This window comes from Neolamprologus multifasciatus, chromosome 10 (genome assembly GCF_963576455.1).
Source record: "Neolamprologus multifasciatus chromosome 10, fNeoMul1.2, whole genome shotgun sequence".
Taxonomy (NCBI): Eukaryota; Metazoa; Chordata; class Actinopteri; order Cichliformes; family Cichlidae; genus Neolamprologus; species Neolamprologus multifasciatus.
The window spans coordinates 16,928,133-16,939,445 of NC_140448.1; the positions used below are offsets into that span (position 1 = coordinate 16,928,133).

Here is an 11,313-nt window from a genome sequence, read left to right on the forward strand (position 1 = left end):
TTTTTCACATTCTGTCTCTCACAGTTGAAGTGTACCTCTGGTGCAAATTACTGACCTCTGTCATCATTTTAAGTGGGGGAACTTGCACAATCGGTGGCTGACTAAATACTTTTTTGCCCCACTGTACATTTCACGATTTGGAGAGGCCAAGCATGAAATGGACACGGTGGACCGGTGTGTTTGCCATGACACTGGGTTGTATCATAACCTATTCTCATCCAGGTTCATTTGATATCCATTTCCCAATGTATCCAATACAAATCCTGCTTCTCACATTCAAAGCTCTCACTGACTGGCAGCCCCATATCTTTCAGACCAGCTCTTTCCCGTGGCCTGTACTCAGCTCCGGTTGCTCTCCTGATTGTGCCTCGCTTCAGAATCAACACCATCAGAGTAGCAAAACCACAGAGAATCTTTACTAAAGTAAAAGAATCTTGTGTTAAAATTTGAAGTGCAAATGTAACTTCCTAATAAACTACAGGCTCTAGAATGTACTCAAAGTAAGACATTGAAAAAAGACATTTATGCCAGCTATGTTTGTGCAAACCTAACCTTGTCCTAGATTAATATATTAATAAAATAATATTAGTATTTGCAACAACGTACAAATACAAAATACTTGTAATTTGTTGCTATTACTACTTTACCAGTTTAAAATATAACTACATCCCCAGGCCTTTAACTCATATGTTTCTTCCACTACTACTGTCATCTGTGAAGTATCATTACTTGAACAAATGTCAAACTCCTCTTAATATTACAGCCAAGATAACTGTCTCCTACTCTAAATGAGTCTCGGCTGCTTCCTCAAATTGCTATAACACTCTTGTAGACACAGACTCCATATGCTGCATCGGATGGGCACAAGCCAGTCATGTGTATTCATTCTCAAAGTATTTTTTCAGACAGTTCACACATCCTCCCACACACACAAACACACACCACCACTGCAGTTAATCTTCACTCACATGTTTTTGTCTGTTTTTGTCTTTGACAGTAGGCTGCAAGACAGTATAGACTGGTGCCCTAAGTTGAGTAATATGTAATATGACACGTTAACCATCAAGCGTGTCTCTGAGAATACAATAGACTGGAGCTCACTGAACCCCGTTGTCCCAGTGGAGGTAATGAGTGACAGGGGAATGGTGGCTGTGACAGGCTGCTATACCCACAGTGTATGAAGGAAATTGCAATAATCTACACTACACTAGCTTACCGCATGTAAACATTAAACAGACTGACACTTCTATACCACTGAGCAGTAAAGACAAGTCTCATTCACACACACATTCATACAAGTGCTTTTTCCTATACTTAAAGACTTTGTGTAACACTCACCCACACACTCGCATAGATTAGGGAAAACTTGGAGTTCAGTACATTGCACTTCAACAGGCAGACTGGAGTAGCAGTGGGGATCGAACCTAGACGACCTTGCTTAACTTTAAATTAGTTTTTACATAATTAATACTTTATATTAATATTATAGGGAGGGACAACCTGCGACCCTCCACAGCCATCTCCCACAGGGACCAAAGACTGGCAAAATCCAGACCCAGGCCCAGCCATTCACACACATACAGACACACACATACACAAACACACACACATATCCACATCAACACTTGTGTGTGAATCATGATCTAGTGTTTGTTTTTAGAAGCTTATAGAGTTCAGAAGACCGAATGAAAGCTACTCAACCCCATTTTTTAAACTCATATATGGTTAGCTAAAACGTGTTCAAGCACACATGTGCATACCTTATACATACACTGTCATTCAACATTAATAGCACCACTTATAAGGTTTAAGGTTCAGCGTATACCAACTCAGTCTACATGGCAGCACACTGCATATTGTAGTTTTTAAAGAGGATTTGCTCTCTCACATGACTGTTTTTTCCTGAAACGGGCCAGACTGTGGAAGTGCCGCTGTTATCTTTTCCACGAAATGCTCAGCCACTCTGACTCAACTTGAAACAACTTGCATCAGCATTACTGAAAGACCAGTTTTTTCCTATCCTCATAGCACTGATGTGTTTGTGTTGTCAACGCTTGTCTTTAAAACAGGTCAGAACCCTCCAAGTCAAAATCTTTAATCTGCAAACATGCTCCATAATGAGCTGGCCTCCATCAGTGCATGAACTTGATGGATGACCGTGGCTCAGGGGGTTGGGAAGCGTATCTATAACCGGAAGGTGGCCGGTTCGATTCCCGGGCTCTCTGTCCTGGTCATTGTGTCCTTGGGCAAGACACTTTACCCTACCGCCTACTGGTGTTGGCCAGAGGGGCCGATGGCGCGATATGGCAGCCTCGCTTCTGTCAGTCTGCCCCAGGGCAGCTGTGGCTACAACCGTAGCTTGCCTCCACCAGTGTGCATTGTAAAGTGTTTTGGGTGCCTTGAAAAGCGCTATATAAATCCAATCCATTATTATTATAACTTATTAAAGTTTGAACTTGGATTCTGTATGCAGACAGAATCCAGAGGCACACACTGTTGTTTGTCTTCTGTATCCCTTTCTCAGTTTTTCCAGCATCCCTACTACTTGACAGTTTTGTTGAGTGGTTTTTAGGTAAGGAATTTATCATTAATCCTTCTCATTGTCATTGGTGTTGCAATGCAAACAGTTGGCTGATAATTCTTCAAGCTTCTCCAGAGGGCTCCTATGATAGCTTATTTCTGACACACACACACACACACACACACATCGGAGACCACAAATAAAATGAGGAACAAGTGCACATGTCTCAGTGCCTTCTGCTACTCATCTCCCTTATGGTAGCTTGCAGAACATTTGTTTATAAAGATAATTTACCTTAACAGTCACCAGCAGAATCTAATCCCTGACTGCCTAGATTCAGTAATTATGCCTTAAAAACAGTAATGCTGCTTTTTCACAGTCAAATTAGCCAAGTATTTTATTACAACCATTTTTTTTCACAACTTAGCCAAAGTTTAGGTTTAGCCCTTTTGGTGTAGGAGCACTTTGGCTACATGCAGGCTTATGCTCTTATCTAAAACAGTTTAATCTCTCTCTTTTTTTCTTTTCTTTTGTCAGGATCATTTTGGTGAGGTGCCAGCTGGCCAACAGCCACTGCACATCCCACCTTTTCTGTGTTGACAGACTCCGTCGTATTTCCAGGAGCTAATGTTAAGAAATTCTCACAGGATGTGCAAGCGTATTTTTCCTGAGAAGGGTGGATGCACTCACCAGACCTGCCCTGTGCAATTTTATTATTTTTTAAGTGATTCATATCTTCCTGCTGAAAAGGGGAAAAGTGTATTCTTGTTGTTCTTATTGTTGAGTTGTCTCATTGTCCAGATCTGCTCGAAATAAGAAATGGTGACAATGTCAGGAATAAATAAGCATATTTATGTAGGCTGTTGCGTGTTAAAGCCCTGACTTCCATTCAGGAGATGAGGCTTGCAGTGAGGAGGTAAAGGGTGACGTCTGTCTATTCAATGTGTTCAGGATCATGGGGCAACATGGCAGCTTCCACAAACCTCTACCTTCTGCTATATATTTTTAGGACAATCTGATATCGCCGTGTTGCTGTTGTTCCTATGTCATCATAATAGTTTCGGTCCAGGATCAACATTGCAACTGACCAAAGTATTAGCCAGAAGTTAGCTAATGCTAATAACAAGTATCACAAGCAAACCAACATGAGTACCCTAAATTTGGCTAACAGCAAACCTAGCGTGATAACATATTTGTCATATTTCAAAGCTGAATAAAGAAAACATTCGACAATCTGACAATTTGTTCCAGAAGAGAGGTTTATATTAAAGAAAATGTTTTGTTTTTTTCCCTTTGTCTTTTACAGTAATAATGTTGATCCTGGAACAACATTGTTATGATAATCGAGGAACAACATTAGCACAGGGTTATCAGATAGACCTCATCTTTATGAGAATGCATTACTCTGATGAAAGGAATAATTGCACACTAATCAATGTATTTTTATGATTACAATATTCTTTTTTATCTATTAAATAAATTGAATAAATAACTGACTGCAACTTTAAGGAGTGGTAGATGACCAGTCTAGTCAATGAACAGATGTAAAGGCAGTCCTCACAGGCACACAGCTTTAAGACAGCTATGACTATCAAGCCTTTGACTCCGGATTGAATTACAGCTCTGGACTAAATTAAAATGTTAATTATCTGATCATACTGTTTAATATGGTTGCACCTCTTACATGTTTTAGTACAATTCAAGTATTCAACCATGCAATGGTAAAACTTCATAATTAATGTTAGTATCCAATCAGTTTCTGCAAGTGTTCCAGTCCAACTGTTTTTCTTGTTCTGAAGAAGATAAAAATTATAATTTAATGAGTGAGCTGATATAATATTTTTTACTTTCCTGAAAACATGACACCTTTTTTCAAATGCTGGACAGATGACCTGCTGAGCAGTCTGAGTCAGTCTCAGTCTGTCTGAGAAATATAATCTACACATGTACACATGTACTTCTGTGATCACCCACAATAAAATCCCACTCTGGATCAGTTTAAGTTCTAACTACATCCCCAGCTCCTCAATTCAAATGTTCCTCCCACACCCACTGTCATCTGTGAAGTATCATTACCTGAACAACTGTCAAACAGCTTTTAATGTTACAGCCAAGATATGTTTCCCATTCTTGGTTCCATCCTCGGTGTGTTATAACACTCTAGTAATGAGCAAAGGCTGATCATGTCTATTCATTCTTAAATTATGTTTTCAGACTGTTTGCACAACCTCCCACTCACCTACACACACACACACACACACACACACACACACACACACACACACACACACATTAGCTAATTAAACACCAGTGGAGTTAATCTTCTTTTAAATATGTCAATCTACCCTAGCAGTAGGCTGCACTAAGTCTGAGGTCACAATGGCTTTGCAGGCTGTTGTAATAATAAGCAACTCCAGTAACACAGCATACGACATGTTAATCATCAAGCATATCTATGAGAACACATTAAACTCGAGTTTACTTAATACTTGTGTTGATTTTTACCTTATCAGTGCAAGTGGCAGAGCTTGTGTTTGGCAGATGTTTACAGATGTTTTCCTAACGAATTAAATATGAAGCTTTTCTGAGTTTATGGGTTTGGGGTTCACTTAAGAAAGTAACCAGTATAGCAAACAGGTAACACATTCACAAATGTTTTTAAAGGAAAAACTCAGCACCAGTGTTGGGCATAACACACATATCACAACTACAGCACTCACATTACATTTTTCATTATGGCGTTACTTGTATTGCAAAGGTTCTTCAGTTATCTGATTGCTGAGAGAAAAAAAAATTAAAAAATCAAATAAACAAGGATTTGTTTGTTTTTTCTTCCTGGCGACAATCAGCTGATTTTAGTTTATGCAGAAGAAGGAAAATGGTGGGGCAGTACAGCTTTTGATGAGTGTATGATATGAATATTACTTTTGTTTATTTATTTTTTTTGCAACAGTAAATTGCAAACAGCATCCCAGACAGAAACAATTACATTCCACTGCTAACAGAACTTAGGCTCTTTGCAAGCATCTGCACAGACAGCATGCCAACACAAAGCTAGCCAAAAATCCAGACTGATGATAAAGCTGAATACAACATCAGACCAGCAGCCAGAGCCTGAACTTCAACAGATAACACACTGATGATAAGTCAGGCTTGAATCCTGGCAATCGCACTGAAGTGTCTGTAGGCTGGGTTTTCAAATTTCCTTGTGTTGTTGTCTTTCTTTAAAAGAAAGATCATCTGTGCATCCTCATTGGGATAGGGATTTGTGCTGGTACAGTATGTGGGACATTGTCAGCTGGTAATTATGAGACAATTTCAGGTCATTTTACAGAGAAAAAATAATAATGTAATGAGTAGTGTAACAAATTACTTTACAGCAAGCAATTACAGCAAGCAATTAAGTAACGGGTAATGTGTAATACATTACTTTTTGAGTAACGACCCCAACACTTCTCAGCACAAACTGTCTGAAAAGTACAGCTGCTTTGATTGATTTCTGTCTGGAGATGCTGGCATTCAGCTGCAGTTACCTCATATCTAAGAAAAAAAAGAAAAGTGAATTCTTTTTTTCTTCTCAGCAATTTAAATAGACAGATTCATGGCATACCACACAGATTCATGTCACATGTACCTGGAGATTTGACAGGTGTCATGTTGTGACATGTTCCTGTCAGTGCAGATAAAATCTTGTGTACACTGCTGGCTATAAAAATGCATTAAAAGTGCATCAAACTTCAAACATCAGTGGTGGTTATGAGAAAAAAAATAATTTAACTGTAAACAAAAACATCAGATTAATTGTCAGTAGGTGAAAAGGAGAAACTGACAAGTCTGTGTTAGGTAGAAAAGACAAAACAGGTTCACTGTAGTCTCCACCTTCTGAAAGCCAGCAGTGCAGGTCATGGCACGTCAGAGTCTTAAGTATCATCCCTCTGTTTAATTTTATATGTGAATTTGGTTGTTTAAAGTACCTAGTTTATTACTTTCAGGCTTTTCTTTTTCACCTCTGTCAAGGAGGTTATGTTACTGGTAGAATTTGCGTGTGCCTGCATGCATCATTTTGTCAGTAAACACAATAGCTTAAATAGCTCTGAGATTATTTGAGCTTTATCACATTGCACTTTGTCCTGCTGGAAGTAGCCATCAGAACATTGGTACTAGGGGGCCTAAAATGTGAAAAAAGTAAATATCCTGAACTGTGGATACAAGGCAGGATTAAGCCATGCTTTCGTGTTATTTATGTTAAATTCTGACCCCACCATCTGACTGTTGCAGCATGAATCAAAAGTCATCAGAGCAATATTGTAACAAACAAAAATTATTCATATTTTTGCAAATTGTAGTCTAGGATTGCTTTTCTTAGTTGGGAGGTATGGCATCTGATGCAGTCTTCTGCTGCTGTAAGTTTTACATTTGCATATTCACACATCAGTAGGTAGAGTGGTTGTTCCACAATCGGAAGGTCGTGGGTTCGACTCCACGGAACGGCTACCCTGAGGTTCTCCTGAGCAAGGTATCCTACACACTGCTCCCCGGGCGCTGCATTGGCTGCCCACTGCTTCACTAGGTGAATGGGTTAAATGCACAGGAGTAATTTCCCTACAAGGACGAACACACATTACATTTAGAGATACTCTTTTGTATACCTTGGTTGACCTCTGACACCAACAAGGTATTCGGGCTCAGGAAACCACCACTCCCTGGATAGTTGCTCTTTTTTGGATAGTTTTGTAAACTCTAGAGCTGGTCGTGGAAACATTTCAGTAGACCAGCAGTGTCTAGTGAGTTTTATGGCATGGTCAAAGTCAGTTATATCACCTTTCTTCCCCATTCTGATGCATGGCTTGAACTTCAGCAGGTAATCTTCACCATATCTACACTCCTAAATGCACCGAGTTGCAGCCATCATGTTTACCACATTTGTTTTCCAGATGTGTTCCAGTATTACAAAATCCAGCACTGGTCATGTTTTAAAGTAAGATTTAATGTGGAATCCATTACAAAGCTCTGAACCCACTCACAACATGTTTCCAGTGAAAATCAAACACCCTAATGACATCATGTAAATTTTATAAAAATTCTAAAAATGTATCCATTGGGGCATCGTTGCAAAACTCCTTCTTAAACTATAAAACATCATAGTTGCTCAAGCACTCATTTCCAGGTTTTTGTTGCACTTTCTTGAGAATCTGTCAAGCAGTTGCTTCCAGCATCCCTCGTGCCTTTTCCTGACGGTTCCCATTGGACACAGTTGTGGATGATGTTACAAACTTGGCTTAGCCTGGAAACAAAAGAAAGTCCAAACAAAAGGTTTATTTTTTTCCAGTGACTTTATTTAATTAGTTTCTCAAAACTTACAGCAAGTTGTGGAATGTAATGCATCGAGGCATGCGTGGGCGATTGTGAATGTATGTAAGAGAATTAGACAAAGTCATCAAAACAAAGAAAACCAACAAACCAAGGAAACTATAAGTACAACTTCCCAGAGAGAGAGTAGACCAGAGGAACAGACTTTTGTAACCTTAATCACTCCCAACTCTTACCTTCATTTCTCTAATGATCAAGGCTGCTGCCAAAAGAAAACAAAGAGCATGAAGCCTGGAAGGTGGGTTGTTACAATGAATAGATTTCTGTCAAGTTTAGGAGGGATGGTTTAAATGTTTTCATAAAATAATCAAAAAGAGTCCAGAAAATGTGTGCCATATACATGACTTCACCAGATTTGTTGCTGGCTCTCTCAGCACAGGCCCTCTGCCCTGCTCTGCTCTCTTTTTCTGGGCATCCAATTAATATCAAATCATAATTTAATCATTGAAATCCTCCTCCTATTTCAGGAAAAATAGCAGCTTCTAAGCTGAACTGGTCCTTTGCTGTTTGAGGACAACGTATAAATAAGGGTAATTACTGCATTAAATAAAAAAAAACAGATAACAGAGAATTCAGGGAGCTGATCAAAGAAATGCCAAGAAAGATTACATAGCCACAAGGTAATCAGATTGTAATCAGATCTTGAATCCAATCCAGACAGAATAAAAAAAATGTTTAAGTAACCACAGCTGTTTATTATTTGAAGGTACATGGGGCAATAGCACAAGGCCAGAACATACTAGTCCAGACTAGACTTCAGTTACTGGGCCTGCTTAGCATTATTACTTAGTCACACTGAATACTGAAGTAGAAAGGAGAACCAAGGAGATCAACCAAAGCAAGTACAGTGGTCTGATATGTTCTTAGATATCATCTTACTGAATAATTTACTTAGGTTTTAAGTAAATCACTGATTTCTACATTTCATACAACACAAAATGATAAAAATATCCATAAAAAAAATGCCTCTGTGGAAAAAATGAATAACTCTTAAATCAATCAAATCTTGATGTTTACATAGTTTGGAGGATTTAGTTAAAGGCAGTGTCAACATTGCATGACTGTGTTGATAAATTACATTAAAAATGTAACAATAAAATAAACAGTCATAGATTATTAGTTATGGAGGCTTATTAGCCAACATAATAGCAGCTGATTGTTTGATTGTTTGCCTTTTGGTAGTTTGTTCAAGCAGTCAGCAGCAGTGTTGGTCAAGTTACTTGAAAAAAGTAATCAGTAACTAATTACTGATTACTTCCCCAAAAACGTAATTTTGTTACTTTACTGATTTTCAAAAGTAATTAATTACTTAGTTACTTAGTTACTTTTTAAAAACACGATTTACAACCTGAATAGGTGATAAAGCGATAGATCTTTCAGCCCAATTCTACTTTTTCTGCATAATCCATCATACAAAATGTAATCAAATGGAAAAGTCTCTTTTTTTTAACTTGTTTTATCAGTTTTAATCTTTTAACTTTATGCATCAAGTAAAAATTCAATTGTATGCGCCATTCTCTGACTTGAATAAATTAGTTTAACATTTAAACCTATTTTCTGCACATTCCAGCATATAAAATAAAATATTTGTTGTGTTTACACTCAGTCTTTCAAATAGAGGCAAGTAAAACACAGCAGAAAATAAATAAAGTCAAAGACTAGCGGTCCTTTTGCTCTATTTTCACCTGTAAAGCAGGAGTGTGGTAGGCGGAGGTTTGCCCTGGTGCAGGTGTGCCGCGGACGATCTGATATCCTCGTGTTGGCGTTGTTCCCACATCATCATAATAAATGTTGTTCCAGGTTCAACATCGCAAGTGACCTTCTTGTGACGTCATACTTCTGCGACTTCGAAATACCCACCTTAAAACAAATTTTCTTCACTTGTGCCCACCTCTGTCTGTCAATCCAGCGCTCCGCTTCACTCGCGAGAAACCGCCGCCTGTCCGCCGAATTTGAAGTCCTTTTAGGATACTTTTTAAACGGTAAGCATTATACATATGTTCCTCACTTGGCTTGCTGTTTGTTTGCTAGTGATAGGCTACTTGACGACAGCATTAGCTAACCAGTGTTCTCTAGACCAGCGTTCCCCAACTTTTTTGGTGTTTCATGGCCCGGGGGTTGGGTCAGGCAAAATTGCAGTAGCTTCCCTGATCATTTTACAAACATAAGTGAATAGAATTTGAACTAAAAGGCCTAGACTAATGGTTGTGTGCTGAATCTATGAATTGAAATATCACCTGGAAACATAATTAACTGGTCCATAGCTGTGAAACTGGACATAAATTCTTGATTCTATGGAGATTAACAGTAATCCAGAAATTTACAAATTTGTCCTGGGCCATCATGTTAATGTTTCCCTGGAACATCGTGTTAACCCTTTAAAGCCGGTCGAAGCGGGCACACTCTGTTTTGCTTAACTATTTTTAAATCCCGGTAGCTCTGCAACCAAGTAAGCTAGCGCAATAATATTTTTTGCATATGAAACCGGAGGAGTTGTACTTACATCTTATGCCATCAGCTTGTCCTAGGTCACAGTTTCCTTCCACATATAGCATTGCAAAAACTGCATAAAAAGCGCTTGCAGCAACAAAAACATAATATTCAACAAAAACATAATATTCCAGAAACAGGCTTTGCCGATCCGATCAGCTGTTCATAACACTTCCTACGTTGGAATAGACGTCAGCGCGAACTTTTGCATGTCCGCCATTACCTGCCCGAAACCGGAAGTGATGTCATTTTCGCGGAAATGTTGTCTTTTTTTTTTACCATCAGGGCCTCATGAGCCTATACTGTTTTTTTTTTAAAGTTATCTTTGACTTTATGACTTTCAGTGTCGTTTCTGGGATGCTTAGGACTCATATTGCACTGCTGGAAATAGTTTATTTTTATGCATATGCTGCTTTTTTGCAAATTTGCAGTATAATATTTATTTTCGTTTTTCCTGCAGTATATAAAAATTGGTGTATTTCAAAAATAAAACTATGAAGACACTCAAAATAAATTTCCTGTGGTAGGAAACTATTTTGTGAAAGTTTTTTGTAATTACAGTTTTGAGGGATAAGCCTCTTAAATTTCTCTAACTAGAAATATATGTTAAAAAAGCAAAAACGATTTTCATTTTTTTTGTAGTTTATTGCACTTTTTTGCAATTTATGTAATTACTATGCACTTAATGCATACATATTATTAAAATCTGGGCTATAATGGTTGTATTGATGTATAGCAACTTGAAATGCTCCCAAAAATACACTACAGCATGTAAAAATATAAGCTCTGGCACACTTGGTTCTATGGTAGGTCTTAAAGGGTTAATGTTGTCCCTGGGACATTGTGTAATTGTTGTCCCTGTCCCTTACACAATGGCCCAGGGACAACATTAACATGATGTTCCAGGGACAACATTTACACAATGGCCCAGG

General features: G+C 38.3%; 1 long non-coding RNA gene across 1 annotated transcript in view; it reads left to right on the forward strand.

Moving 5' to 3' along the window:
- The window catches only part of LOC146509953 (uncharacterized), a 119,613-nt gene extending 108,978 nt beyond the window's left edge, over nt 1–10,635 (forward strand). The window contains exon 2 of the long non-coding RNA XR_014876424.1: nt 9,512–10,635. This is a non-coding gene — a long non-coding RNA (uncharacterized LOC146509953). The remainder of the gene's footprint in view (nt 1–9,511) is intronic.
- Nucleotides 10,636–11,313: the final 678 nt, after the last annotated feature.